This window comes from Oryx dammah, unplaced genomic scaffold (genome assembly GCF_014754425.2).
Source record: "Oryx dammah isolate SB20612 unplaced genomic scaffold, SCBI_Odam_1.1 HiC_scaffold_15, whole genome shotgun sequence".
In the NCBI taxonomy this organism is placed as follows: Eukaryota; Metazoa; Chordata; class Mammalia; order Artiodactyla; family Bovidae; genus Oryx; species Oryx dammah.
The window spans coordinates 7,847,666-7,863,199 of NW_024070199.1; positions in this window are offsets into that span (position 1 = coordinate 7,847,666).

Below are 15,534 nucleotides of genomic sequence, written 5' to 3' on the forward strand. Positions count from 1 at the left end.
GGTACAACCTAAATTCCCATGCATTTACCCCATCTTGTTCAACATCCAGGATCTTCTATAGGAACAAATACACTCTCACATTCAAGTTATCCCCCTCTTTAACATAGCCAGTACACAATGATAGGATAGGAACAGGATAATCACAGTTTTGTCTTGTTTTGTTTAAATCTCTAGTTCAAAATATGAGCGGCTTATGGATTTCCTTGGTGGTGCAGTAGATAAGAATCCACGTGCCAATGCAAGGGTCCCTGTGTTTGATCCCTGGTTCAGGAAGATTCCACATGCTGCAGAACAGTTAAACCTGTGCACCACAACTACTGAGCCTGTGTGCCACCACTACTGAAGCCCACGCACCTAAAGCCCATGCTCCACAGCAAGAGAAGCCCCTGCAATGAGAAGCCCGCGCTCGGCAACCAAGACTAGCCTCCGCACACCACAACCAGAGAAAGGCTGCACAAAGCAATGAAGACACAGTGCAACCAAAAATAAATGAACAAATAAATTTTAAAAAATTCAAGAGTATAAGAAAGACAACATAAACTTGTCTGTGGAAATTAAAGGACTGATCACACAGACTTATCCTACTTAATTTCAATAATCCATCCCTGAAAATCTGATGGTCCTCAAGCAAAGGCTGAACAGGAAACCTATTATCAAATGGGAAAAAATAAAATATGTTATGCGTCAACCCCAAAATTCCTAACACATATTTAAAATAAAGTGAAATGGCAATTATGAGCAACAAACTGTCGAGTTAGGATGTACAATACTTAAAGAACAGCATTTTAATCACCAAACAAGGAATACAGTCACTAATTATCAGTTGCTTCTGAATGTAATAGCACCTGTAGTTTGCATGCATAATGATAAGCATTATGTTTACAATGTGGCACAGCAAATACCAACCAAGAAATAAGGAAATTTTTAAAATTACAATTAAAAGCATGCAATTTCTCTTAATGAACTGTTAAATGGAGACTTGAAGCTTAAAAGATATTTGAAAAGAGAACACAGTTGTTGTCACAGATGCCAAAAATGACAGTGCTAATGAGGCCTTCCCTGGTGGCTCAGATGGTAAAGGACCTGCCTGCATTGCAGGAGACCCAGGTTCAGTCCCTGCGTAGGGAAGATCTCCTGGAGGAGGGAGTGGCAATCCACTCCAGTATTCTTGCCTGGAGAACTCCATGAACAGAGGAACCTGGTAGGCCACAGTTCATGGGTCACAAAGAGTCGGACACGACTGTGCAACTAACACTTTCATACTTTCACAGTGAGTTGGATGGTGAATGGGAAATTTCAGTCAAACTCTCAGATCCAAAGGAATGCAAAGAGTATCCTAATAAATCTAAGGGAGAATGATCTCTGCTTTAGGATTAGAAAAAAAATACAAAAAGGAGTAGTTTACATTTGTAATCCTTTGTATGGATTACAGTACATGACTACTGGAAAAACCATAGCTTTGACTATGCCAACCTTTGTAAGCAAAATAATGTCTTTCCTTTTTCATATGCTATCTAGGTTTGTCATAGCTTTTCTTCCAAGGAGCAGGCGTCTTTTAATTTCTTGACTGCAGTCACCATCTGCAGTCATTTTGGAGCCCAAGAAAAGAAAGTCTGTCACTGTTTCCCTTGTTTCCCCATCTATTTGCCATGAAGTGATAGGACTGGATGCCGTGATCTTAGTTTTTTGAATGTTGAGTTTTAAGCCAGCTTTTTCACTCTCCTCTTTCCCTTTGATCAAGAGGCTGTTTAGTACTTGTTTGGTTTCTGCCGTAAGGGTGGTGTCATCTGCATATCTGAGGTTATTGATATTTCTCCCAGCAGTCTTGATTCCAGCTTGTGCTTCATTCTGCCTGGCATTTTGCATAATGTCTGCATAAAGTTAAATAAGCAGGGTGACAAGATACAGCCTTGAAGTACTCCTTTCCAATAATTTGGAACCAGTCAGTTGTTCCATGTCCAGTTCTAACTGTTGCTTCTTGACCTGCATACAGGTTTCTCAGGAGGCAGGTCAGGTGGTCTGGTATTCCCATCTCTTTCAGAATTTTCCACAGTTTGTTGTGATCCATTCAGTCAAAGCCTTTAGTGTAAACAATGAAGCAGAGTAGATTTTTTTTTTTTTAATTCTCTTGCTTTTTCTATATCCAACGGATGTTGGCAATTTGATCTCTGGTTCCTGTGCCTTTTCTAAATCTAGCTTATACATCTGGAAGTTCACAGTTCACATACTGTTGAAGCCTAGCTGGTAGGATTTTTAGTATTACTTTGCTAACATGTGAAATGAGAGCAATTGTGCAGTAGTTTGAACATTCTTTGGTATTGCTCTTCTTTGGGATTGGAATGAAAACTGACCTTTTCCAGTCCTGTAGCCACTGCTGAGTTTTCCAAATTTGCTGGCCTGTTGAATGCAGTGCTTTCACAGCATCATCTGTTTCAACATCTATCTTGAAACAACTCAGCTGGAATTCCATGACCTCCACTAACTTTGTTCGTAGTGATGCTTTCTAAGGCCCACCTGACTTCACACTCCAGGATGCCTGGCTCTAGGTGATTGATCACACCATCATGGTTATTGGATCACTAAGACCTTAGATGGTCAACACCGAAATCATTTGATTATATTCTTTGCAGCCAAAGATGGAGAAGCTCTATACAGTCAACAAAAACAAGACCGGGAGCTGACTGTGGCTCGATCATGAACTCCTTATTGCCAAATTCAGACTCAAATTGAAGAAAGTAGGGAAAACCGCTAGACCACTTAGGTATGACCTAAATCAATCCCTTATGATTATACAGTGGAAGTGAGAAATAGATTTAAGGGCCTAGATCTGATAGATAGAGTGCCTGATGAACTATGGAATGAGGTTCATGACATTGTACAGGAGACAGGGATCAAGACCATCCCCATGGAAAAGAAATGCAAAAAAGCAAAATGGCTGTCTGGGGAGGCCTTACAAATAGCTGTGAAAAGAAGAGAGGCGAAAAGCAAAGGGGAAAAGGAAAGATATAAGCATCTGAATGCAGAGTTCCAAAGAATAGCAAGAAGAGATAAGAAAGCCTTCCTCAGTGATCAATGCAAAGAAATAGAGGAAAAGAACAGAATGGGAAAGACTAGAGATCTCTTCAAGAAAATTAGAGATACCAAGGGAACATTTCATGCAAAGATGGGCTCGATAAAGGACAGAAATGGTATGGACCTAACAGAAGCAGAAGATATTAAGAAGAGGTGGCAAGAATACACAGAAGAACTGTACAAAAAAGATCTCCATGACCCAGATAATCACGATGGTGTGATCACTCACCTAGAGCCAGACATCCTGGAATGTGAAGTCAAGTGGGCCTTAGAAAGCATCACTACGAACAAAGCTAGTGGAGGTGATGTCATTCCAGTTGAGCTATTTCAGATCCTGAAAGATGATGCTGTGAAAGTGCTGCACTCAATATGCCAGCAAATTTGGAAAACTCAGCAGTGGCCACAGCACTGGAAAAGGTCAGTTTTCATTCCAATCCCAAAGAAAGGCAATGCAAAAGAATGTTCAAACTACCAAACAGTTGCACTCATCTCATACGCTAGTAAAGTAATGCTCAAAATTCTCCAAGCCAGGCTTCAACAATATGTGAACCGTGAACTTCCTGATGTTCAAGCTGGTTTTAGAAAAGGCAGAGGAACCAGAGATCAAATTGCCGACATCTGCTGGATCATGGAAAAAGCAAGAGAGTTCCAGAAAAACATCTATTTCTGCTTTATTGACTATGCCAAAGCCTTTGACTGTGTGGATCACAATAAACTGTGGAAAATTCTGAAAGAGATGGGAATACCAGACCACCTAACCTGCCTCTTGAGAAATTTGTATGCAGGTCAGGAAGCAACAGTTAGAACTGGACATGGAACAACAGACTGGTTCCAAATAGGAAAAGGAGTACATCAAGGCTGTATATTGTCACCGTGCTTATTTAACTTATATGCAGAGTACATCATGAGAAACACTGGACTGGAAGAAACACAAGCTGGAATGAAGATTGCTGGGAGAAATATCAAGAACCTCAGATATGCAGATGACACCACCCTTATGGCAGAAAGTGAAGAGGAACTAAAAAGCCCCTTGATGAAAGTGAAAGAGGAGAGTGAAAAAGTTGGCTTAAAGCTCAACATTCAGAAAACGAAGATAATGGCATCCGGTCCCATCACTTCATGGGAAATAGATGGGGAAACAGTGGAAACAGTGTCAGACTTTATTTTTTTGGGCTCCAAAATCACTGCAGATGGTGATTGCAGCCATGAAATTAAAAGACGCTTACTCCTTGGAAGGAAAGTTATGACCAACCTAGATAGCATATTCAAAAGCAGAGACATTACTTTGCTGACTAAAGTTCATCTAGTCAAGGCTATGGTTTTTCCAGTAGTCATGTATGGATGTGAGAGTTGGACTGTGAAGAAGGCTGAGCGCCAAAGAGTTGATGCTTTTGAACTGTGGTGTTGGAGAAGACTCTTGAGAGTCCCTTGGACTGCAAGGAGATCCAACCAGTCCATTCTGAAGGAGATCAGCCCTGGGATTTCTTTGGAAGGAATGATGCTAAAGCTGAAACTCCAGTACTTTGTCCACCTCATGAAAAGAGTTGACTCATTGGAAAAGACTCTGATGCTGGGAGGGATTGGGGGCAGGAGGAGAAGGGGACGACAGAGGATGAGATGGCTCGATGGCATCACTGACTCGATGGACATGAGTCTGAGTGAACTCCGTGAGTTGGTCATGGAGAGGGAGGCCTGGCGTGCTGCAATTCATGGGGTCGCAAACAGTCAGACACAACTGAGCGACTGAACTGAACTGAACTCTGTGTATTTTTACAACCTCTTCTTAATTTCTTCTGCTTCTGTTAGGTCCATACCATTTCTGTCCTTTATTGAGCCCATCTTTGCATGAAATGTTCCCTTGGTATCTAATTTTCTTCAAGAGATCTCTAGTCCTTCCCATTATTGTTGACCATGACGAGACTCAAACAATTGTTCGTTCTGGGATTTAGCTACATCCTGTGTCCTTCCTTAATGTGTGTGCTTAGTCACTCAATCGTGTCCGACACTTTGTGACCCCATAGACTGCAGCCTTCCAGGCTCCTCTGTCCATGGGGATTCCCCAGGCAAGAATACTGGAGTGGGTTTTCATACCCTCCTCCCAGGGATCTTCCCAATCCAGGGATCAAACCCAGGTCTCCCACTTTGCAGGTGGATTCTTTACCGACTGAGCCACCAGGGAAGCCCAAGAATACTGGAGTGAGTAGCCTATCCCTTCTCCAGAGGATCTTCCTGGCCCAGGATTTGAACCAGGGGTCTCCCGCATTGCAGGCAGATTCTTTACCAGCTTGAGCTACCTGGGAAGCCCCATCCTTCCTTAATAAGGTGCCTCTTTTTCTAAATTTTCACAAGTTCTTTAAAAACCTATGCATGAACCAGCATTTTGCTTCTCTTTGTGAAAATTCTACTGCTTTTCTTTAAACACGTTTTTTGAAACTCTGGTACTTAAAAACCTATGAGTGCTTTGAAGGGTAAGGGTACTCTTTTACTTACGTTTTCTACTACTGTATTACTCAATGTTTTCCCACTTAGGGTACATTATACTTGCATTCCAACACTTCCTTTTCCTGATACAGTTTATTTTAGGTCATAAGTGCTAATGATTCTAAATCTTTAATGTCCAAAAAAGGCTTTATTTTCACTCTCCCTTAAAACTACTGATAATCTGGTTATGAATGGAGTTGTAGATTCACAGTAAATTTCCCCTCAGTATTAAAAAAAAAAAAAATTGCATTGTTTGCTTGTATAGAATTTGCTAATCAGATACCCAGGATTATTTGAACCCCCTTCCTTTGTAGTTCATCTTTCTACTCTGGTAGTTTTAGCATTTTCTCTTTATGACTGATACTACCATAAGTTTCAGTCATGTTTTTTTATTTCATTTTTTGTATTATTCTGCTAGAATTTCATGAACTCTCTTAATCTGAAGTGTCATGTCTTTTTTTTCAGATCTGGAAATTAAAGAATCACATATCCTCTGTTCCAAGGAAATCTCCTGGAAGTTCTATCAGGCCAGAGTATTTTTAACTTGAGGTCTTTGGATAGAATTCAGGGGAGTCCATGTAATTAGATGAAAAACCTATTATGTTTTAATTTTCACTAGCCTCTAACTGAAATAAATTATTTTATTTTGAATAAAATAAAAAATAGAAATAAATTGTTCTATTTGCATATAGGCAACAAAATACACTAATGCACCAAAAGGCAGTATCTGTGAGATTGTCACCAACAGAAATCACTGATGTTATCATATTATGTTACAACTGTGGCAGGTATCTCAAAAATGGTAATAAGCTGCCTATCATGTCTTATTGGGCTTCCCTTGTGGCTCAGCTGGTAAAGAATCCGCCTGCAATACGAGAGACCTAGGTCGACTTCTGGGTTGGGAAGATCCCCTGGAGAAGGGAAAGGCTCCCCACTCCAGTATTCTGGCCTGGAGAATCCCATGGACCATATAGTCCATGGGGGTCACAAAAAGTGGGACACGATGGAGTGACTTTCCCACGTTCACATCATGTCTTATTATTCGATTTGCTAACGTGTTAACACATGATGAAATATTAATATTTTGATAACTGCATTTCAATATAGTTGATTTATTATATAATTTTGTATGCTTTATTTTATGCATGTGAAGGTATTAATCTGGTCTGAATGTTTGTGTTCCCCTAAAATTCATATGTTGAAATTCTAATGCCCAATGTGATAGGAGGTAGGGACTTGAGAGGTGCTTAGGTTGTGAGGATGGAGCCTTCATAAGTGGAATTTGTCGTGTCTGAGTCTTTGTGACCCCATGGACTAAAGCCCACCAAGCCCCTCTGTCCTTGGGATTTCCCGGGCGAGAATACTGGAGGGGGTTGCTATTTCCTTTTGCAGGGGATCTTCCCGAGCCAGGGACTGGAGCCCCATCTCCTGCATTGGCAGGCAGGTTCTTTACCAGGAAGCCATCATGAATGGAGTTAGTGCGCTTGTAATAGAATCCCCAGGGCACTCTCTCTCACCTCTTCCATCATGTGAGGGGCAGCAGCAGTACTGGCTGTGGGCCAGGAAATAGCCCCCAACAGAACGAGACCATGCCAACACCCCAGTCTTAGCCTGCTCAGCCTCCAGAATTGTGAGAAATAAATTTCTGTTGTTATAAGCTCTCCAGTCCGTGGTATTTTGTTATAGCAGCCAGACAGGACTTAAGACAGAAGGGCTCCCACAGTCTTTACTAAACTGCTAAAGAGAGATCCACAGCACAAAACAGTTTCAAAACACCTGCATTAGACTGATGATAAAATCTCTGTAACCTCAAGGCCTCTTATCTTTCCTGTCAGTTTCAATTATTTTCTATCTCTTCATCACTTTGGTTAGATCAGAGAGAACCGGAAGGCCCCCTGTCCGGGCAGCACGTGACAGAGAGCAAGAGCTTTGGGATGGCGGGAGCCTCAGCCTGCCGCTCTGGTTTCCACTTGATCATGGGTTCTGCTCCAGAGAAACTTTCTTCTTTGTTTCTGAGTATTCACTAACCTATTTTTTTTAATCAGCCTTTCAATTTTGGTGAGGGAGGGAGAAATGACCGGTATGCACTCCGTCTGCATCTTAAAAGTTGGGAATGAGCTCAGACGCTTAGTCATGTCCAACTCTTTGCGACTCCAGGGACTGTAGCCTGCCAGGCTCCTCTGTCCATGGAATTCTCAGGCAAGAATACCAGAGTTGGTTGCCATTTCCTCCTCCAGGGGATCTTCTCCACCCAGGGATCGAACCCCAGTCTCTTGTATCTCCTGCATTAGCGGGCCGAATCTTTACCACTAGCACCTCCTGGGAAGCCCTAAAACTGAGAAGCATGTATTAATTTTGCATTTAGAAAATAAGAGAAAAGACATGGTGCTACATTCTTTTCGCTTCTAGTGATCTTTTTTTTTTTTTACAGTATATAATATTGTAATAATAAGTGATATTTTACAAGTGAGAAGACTTAGGTCATCACAGGATAATCATTGATTTAAACTCAGGTAACTCGTTAATAACAGGACTGGGTCTAAAACTCAGGTCACAGCTTCCTCTCTAGAGTCTACTCTTTTGAGCTATCTTGGGAGAGTTCCCTTTCCTTTCCAGGAGCTGATGGTGCTGATATTATAAACCACAGTCTAGAAAAATCATTGTGTTGTTTATTTGTTATTGTACATGTGCTTCTCTCTGTCAAGGATATTTTTAGTCAATCGGGTCAACTAATATTTTAGAACACTTGATGTGTGCCAGGTGCTGAGCTGGGTGCCAGGCATACAACAATGAACAAGATTAATCTCAACCCCACGGAATTTACTGACAGTGTCCATAAGAAGGCTAGGGATCATATGGGCATTGAATTCCTCTCCCCTTCTTTGGTGATCTTCTTTTCATCTTTCAGGATCAGATTCAAGTGCATCTTCTCTTTGAAGCTTTCTGGGCAGAGTTAGTTATTTTCTGTGCTTCTATTATGCATGACTCACCCTTGTGTTATCAACTGAGAACAGACTTTTATTTTAATATTTTAGTTAGCAGTGTTTCCTGCCACTCCTCTCACCTTGCTTCCCAACTGGGTGGTAAATAACTCAAGGCCAGGCTTCTTCATTCATCTTTTTTTTTTTTTTTTAACTTTTGACCACACCCTTCAGCATATGGGACCATAGATCCCTGACTAGGGATCAAACCCACACCCCCTACGTTGGAAGGCAGAGTCTTAACCACCAAGCCACCAGGGAAGTCCCCTTCACTCATCTTGATAGCAGCTTCAGGACCTAGCACAGTGCCGGGCACATAGGCAATAAGTATTTGAATAAATGCAACTGATGCTGAGAGAAAAGAATGGAAAGTTCCGTTTCTGTACACTGTATATCCACTTGTGGTTTTGTAATTTAAAATGGCTTTCCCTATTTTGATGATTTTAGCTTTATGACTGGCAAAAATCCATTTCTCTTATTTGGGCTAGTGGCCAGTACAAATGGAAAGAGACGTAAGCGTTTGCCAGCTGTTATTAATTATACTTAAAGCCTATTCAGAAATATTGAGAAAATCCACCTTTTGCTTCAGTTTATCTGAGTTGACAATCTCCACAACCTAAACCCACTAAAATCCACACCTCCAAATTCATTTAATTCTGCTTGACCTATGACTACAGAAATTCAGTCCCTAAAGAGTCTCAATTTCACAATTTGGCTAACTCTAATTCTTTAACCTTTATAAAATTCTTTTTGAATGACTGTTGACAAGCCAGGTATCTAAGTTGCAAGAAAAAGAAATCAAAATTAGTTCCATATTTATGTGGGGAGGGAAAGGGCTGTGGTCCCTGGAAGGAGGAAACAGTTTGCCTTCTTAGAGCTACCTTAGAGTTAGATGCTTGGGAAAATCCATAATCTCCAGGGGGAAACAGCCACATGATATTTATAACCAGAACCCTAACAAAGTATGGGCGGAGATTTTTTGAAGGCCAGGATGGGGAGAGTGGCTTGAATGTTGTAATTTCAGATCTTCAAGGAGTTTTTTCAAGGGTAGTTTTGGTTTGGGGGGATGACATAAATGGACAAGGTTAAATTATACTGATGGCTTCCAGGGCTCACAGGTAAACAATCTGCCTGCAATGCAAGCGCCGGTGGGTTCAATCCCCGGGTGGGAAGATCCCCTGAAGGAAGGCATGCAACCCACTTTAGCATTCTTGTCTGGAGAATCCCATGGACTGAGGAGCCTGGAAAGCTACAGTCTGTGGGGTCACAAAGAGTCGGACACAACTGAAGTGCCTTAGCACAGATATTCTGTACTAAACCAGACCAATTTCTGAAATGGAAATTTGACAGCTCCAACTCCAGAAACCTAAATTTTCTGCAGCATGGTATGAAAAGTTGCCTTGATTATGGGTGGAGATACATCTCTGCAGTTGAAGATGACTTTGGAGAAATATTTCCTTTAAGGTGTGGGTGTAAACTCCCTTCGCCTGTATGGGATTGTTTATTTTCATAGAGATGGCTTGTGCTTCCTGTTTAAGGAGTTTCTTACTGGAGACGGGGGGGAGTGAGGAGCTTGGGCCGACAGGGAAGCTACAGTTCTGGGTTTTTACTCCATGTGGAGGAAAATGCCAGGAAAAGAAACCGGGACTGGTGGAGGCTCAGTACAAAAAGACGGGCCTGTGATTATCTCACATGTGGTAATACTCAAACACAGACACAGGGAATGTCGCCCTATCGGATCTTTTGCTTTGCTGAGATGATCTCTCAGAGGCCCTAGGAGCGGACCTGCCCCGGGGAGTGGGGGACGGCTGGAGTTTCCTCAGAGGAAGCGGACAGGAAACGGGGGTAGGAGGGGCAGCCCTGAGGCTGGAGGGACTGCAGGGAGAAATGCGGTCTTCTCCTGAGGCCTCTGCATATGGGGGCCTGACTTTCGGTAGAGCAGACTCGCCAGGGGTCACTCCCACAGGGAGAAGACAAGCAGCCCGAGCCAGAGAGCCCAAGCCTGGGAACTAGGCAAGAAGGCACCTCATGGCCCCCGACAGCCTGAGCTCCGGCTCTCTGCCTCCTAGCACGCTCAGAACTCACGGCCAGGTTTAAATTCGTGTTTTATCCTTCCTTTCTCTCTCTCTTTCTCTCTTTTTTTTTATTTTGATATGGATCATTTTTTTTTAAGTCTTGATTGAATTTGTTACAATATTGCTTCTGTTTCATGTTTTGGCTTCTTGGCCAAGAGGCAAGTAGGGTCTTAACTCCCCGACCAGGGATTCAACCTGTGCCCTCTACACTGGCAGGCAAAATGTTAACCTGTAACTGCCAAGGAAGTCCCTAGCGTTCCTCTCTCTTATCCTGAATCTTATAATCAAATTTTGCTAAACATTGTAGCCTAGTCCTTGTCATGTGACGGGAAATGAAAAGAAGGATCTGTGTCCATCCTTGGGAACATTTAGTAAAGGGAAGAAGAGACTTCCCTTGAGGCCAGCATAACTGGCGGCTTCAACCGTGGGTTTGCAGGAGGTGAGAGGCGGCAGTCAGGGAGCTGTGATGAAGAGTCTGGAAACACCACTGCCTGGGGTTCGTGGAGTATGGATTTGTAGAGCATGTGAACCACTGAGAAGCACAAAGACCTAGGTGTAGAGAGGAGCCTCGTAAACGATGAGACTGCCTGTCATCAGACACAATGCACATCTGAGCTGCAGTAATTTGGACATTACAGGGTAAACCTGACCTCATTTTTAATCATAGTCTGGTGAGGTCTCAGAGGCTGGGTATATGCATCTGGAATGCACTATAAAATAAACTCTGTATCTTAGTAACCTATTTAACATAAGGTTTGCAGAATATAAAAGTGAGCCTAAAAGGAGTTCGCATCCAGATCTGTTGAAGTCATAATCATTAGGAACTGTTTATCCATTTTTTAGTAATCATGTACTGGATTCCACCACATGCCAAACAGCGTGGTAGAAATCAAAGGGGATCCCATGAAATGTAGCTGGTATAGACTGCTTCTTCATGCTCAAGGTAGAACTAGGATTACATATCCAATTCTCCTAATTAAAGAGAAGAATGGCTTGACCCCCTCATGTGAGTTTAGTGTGGAATCTGGTGTCACTTCCTTAGGGCCATTTTCCCTTCTTCTAGATCAGGGGTCCCCAACCCCTGGGCCTCAGACCAGCAGTGGTACATGGCCTGTTAGAAACTGGGCCACACAGCAGGAAGTAAGCAGCTGGCAAATGAGTGTAGCTCCCAATCATTAGCATTACTGCCTGAACCATTTGCCTTTCCTCCACTGCCCCCACTCCAAGGAAAAAGTATCTTTCATGAAATGGATCTCAAGTTTGGGGACCACTGTTCTAGATCTTCTGGGAACCCTAGAGGGTGTACACTGTTCAATTAGGAAGTTCCTCTTCAGGTTAAGAAGAGCCCTGGTATCTAAGCATCCATGCTAGCCCATGATGCCTCAAGGCATTGCCGAAAGTTGGTACCCCATTGGAGGCCAGGCACTGTCAGAGGCTGGTCCCATTCACTGCACAGGCCAGCATGTTATTACCTCCGTGGAAGGTGACTTCGTAAGAGACTCCATTCCCTTGGTCGACAGAGAACAGCCCTCACTAGATCTCCCAGGTGGTGGTATTTAGTGCTCAGTCCTTTTAATCACGCATAACCATCCTCCTTCCAGCCCCAAAAGCAATTACATCCTCGTAGTACTCAGACCAATTCAGGAGTCAGCCCTTCCCAGACTGCAAAACTGTGACAATTCTAGTACTGGGATCCCACCACAGGCCAGCGAACTTTCCTTTTCAACCATGAAAAATACGGCAGCGCTATTTTCATTCCTCTCCCAAACAGCAGATCCTTTCCTGTCCTCAGCTAAAGTGTCTGTGTAGGTAACCTCCAGGGCCGTCACTCTCTACGATTTTCTGTTGACACCGGGACAATAAAAGCCCTTCCTTGGCAGTAGAATTTAGAAAGCTTGCTCTGGCCACCTCCTCTTCCTTGATGAACAGACATTGTTCACCATTTTCATACTAAACTGATACACCTGCGTGCCTTGGAGAAAAGGTTCCGTGACCACAGTGATGAATTTTAATGTTTTCCAAATATCTCTGATCCTAAGAGCTACTTATTGTTTTAAGGGTGTTTTAACAACTACCTAGTCATTTATTTTAATTTTTAACTGTTTTGGCCATACCATGCAGCATGTGGGATCTTAATTGCTTGACCAGGGATTGAATCTGTGCCCCCTGGAGTGGAAGTATAGAGTCTTAACCACTGGACCTCCAGGGAAGTCCACTAGGAGCTACTTAATATAAATGAAAATACCCCAGGCTTTCAGTTCAGTTCAGTATCTCAGTCATGTCTGACTCTTTGCGACCCCATGAATCGCAGCACGCCAGGCCTCCCTGTCCATCACCAACTCCCAGAGTTCACTCAGATTCAAGTCCATCGAGTCTGTGATGCCATCCAACCATCTCATCCTTGGTCGTCCCCTTCTCCTCCTGCCCTCAATCCCTCCTAGCATCAGAGTCTTTTCCAATGAGTCAACTCTTCACATCAGGTGGCCAAAGTACTGGAGCTTCAGCTTTAGCATCATTCCTTCCAAAGAAATCCCAGGGCTGATCTCCTTCAGAATAGACTGGTTGCATCTCCTTGCAGTCCAAGGGACTCTCAAGAGTCTTCTCCAACACCACAGTTCAAAAGCATCAATTCTTCAGCGCTCAGCCTTCTTCACAGTCCAACTCTCACATCCATACATGACCACTGGAAAAACCCATAGCCTTGACTAGACGGACCTTAGTCGGTAAAGTAATGTCTCTGCTTTTGAATATACTATCTAGGTTGGATATAAATTTTCTTCCAAGGAGTAAGCATCTTTTATTTTCATGTCTGCAATCACCATCTGCAGTGATCTTGGAGCCCAAAAAAATAAAGTTTGACACCTTTTCCACTGTTTCCCCATCTATTTCCCATGAAGTGATGGGACCGGATGCCATGATCTTCGTTTTCTGAATGTTGAGCTTTAAGCCAACTTTTTCACTCTCCTCTTTCACTTTCATCAAGAGGCTTTTGAGTTCCTCTTCACTTTCTGCCATAAGGGTGGTGTCATCTGCATATCTGAGGTTCTTGATATTTCTCCCAGCAATCTTCATTCCAGCTTGTGTTTCTCCCAGTCCAGCGTTTCTCATGATGTACTCTGCATATAAGTTAAATAAGCACGGTGACAATATACAGCCTTGATGTACTCCTTTTCCTATTTGGAACCAGTCTGTTGTTCCATGTCCAGTTCTAACTGTTGCTTCCTGACCTGTATACAGATTTCTCAAGAGGCAGGTCAGGTGGTCTGGTATTCCCATCTCTTTCAGAATTTTCCACAGTTTACTGTGATCCACACAGTCAAAGGCTTTGGCATAGTCAATAAAGCAGAAATAGATGTTTTTCTGGAACTCTCTTGCTTTTTCCATGATCCAGCGGATGTTGGCAATTTGATCTCTGGTTCCTCTGCCTTTTCTAAAACCAACTTGAACATCAGGAAGTTCACGGTTCACGTATTGTTGAAGCCTGGTGCCACCTTCTCATCGCATGTGATCAGGTGGTGCGTGACTTTGCCATGTCCTGTTGCCAGTGCGGGTACTTGAATGACGTGTTTAATATGGTGCCTGCCAAACTGTCCACTATGGAGTCATTCTTTCTGTCTCTGTAATTAATAAGTTTTTAATGAGAGAGAGAGCCTCAAGATTATATAAATATCTGGTTCCTCATCAAAATTTCAAATTATTTATGTATTAATTTATGTCAGTATATACTCATAGATTCTGATTTTATTCAATGAGCTGTATATAACCCACTACTATCCTTACTTATTTTGATAATCCCATTGTCCCAGGTATGTCTCCTGGACATACCAGCTCCTGAAGAGCTGGCTCAGGTGCTCTTCAGTCATTATTTTTTGACTTGTTTTTCTGGCACAATATGTCCAGGTTCACTTTTTTACTTTCACCACCCCAGCACTGAAATCAGCCAATCCTGCAAAGAACTTTTAGAAATGGAGATGCTAAATCAAGATGCTCCTTGCTCCTGAAGTGCTGCTGTTTTCAAGCCCTTCAGGTAAACAAGGCTAAGGAATAGATAAATAGATAAACACACCCATTCCTGTGTATTATACATGCACACCATTTAAACCTGTATTTATTTCTGTGTCTGTTTCTATATTAAAAACCATGGGAGTTTCCAACTCTCATCCAACACCAGAAGATTCATTCTAGTTTTCTGCTGTTCCATATTTGTAACTCTGTGACAGAAAGAGACTTCCCAGTGATAAATACACTTATTTACTAATTTTTTCTTCTCCTAACACCCTAACACCCATGTGTTAGACCCCTAACACCCATGTGGATACTCTCCCCACCCCTCTGGGCACAGATGCTCCATCCAAGCAGGAAAACGCTGCACTGAGGGGCCTCTCATCTTGCTTGGACTCCTCCCAGGGACACCCTTTTGTTAGGCTCTAACATCCCTGGCCACCTCTGTGTGATCCCTTCTTACATGCCCTCCTCACTCTGCTGAGGCTCCAGCATCCAGCCTGGGCTTTGTCACCCCTCACTGGGTCTCTTTCCCCTTACCACCACGTGGATGCTTACTTTGTTCAGAGCCAGTCAATGGCTTTGGACTGAACCATTCAGGAAGCAAAGCAACGGGAAGAGGACAGGGGGGAGGAACAAGAAGAAGAACGATCTGGGAGACTGGACTTGAGGGTCGCTCTCGGGGGGCATTAGTGCCTGGGTTTGTAAATGCACCCCCGGGAGATTCTGCTAATAGCCGTATTTTGTATAGATGTGGATGGACCTAGATAGAGCCTGTCATACAGAGTGAAGTAAATCAGAAAGAGAAAAACCAGTTCCATATATTAGCGCGTATATGTGGACTCCAGAAAAGTGGTACAGATCAGCCTAGTTCCAGGGCAGGAATAGAAATGCAGACGTAGAGTATGGACATGTAGAGGGAG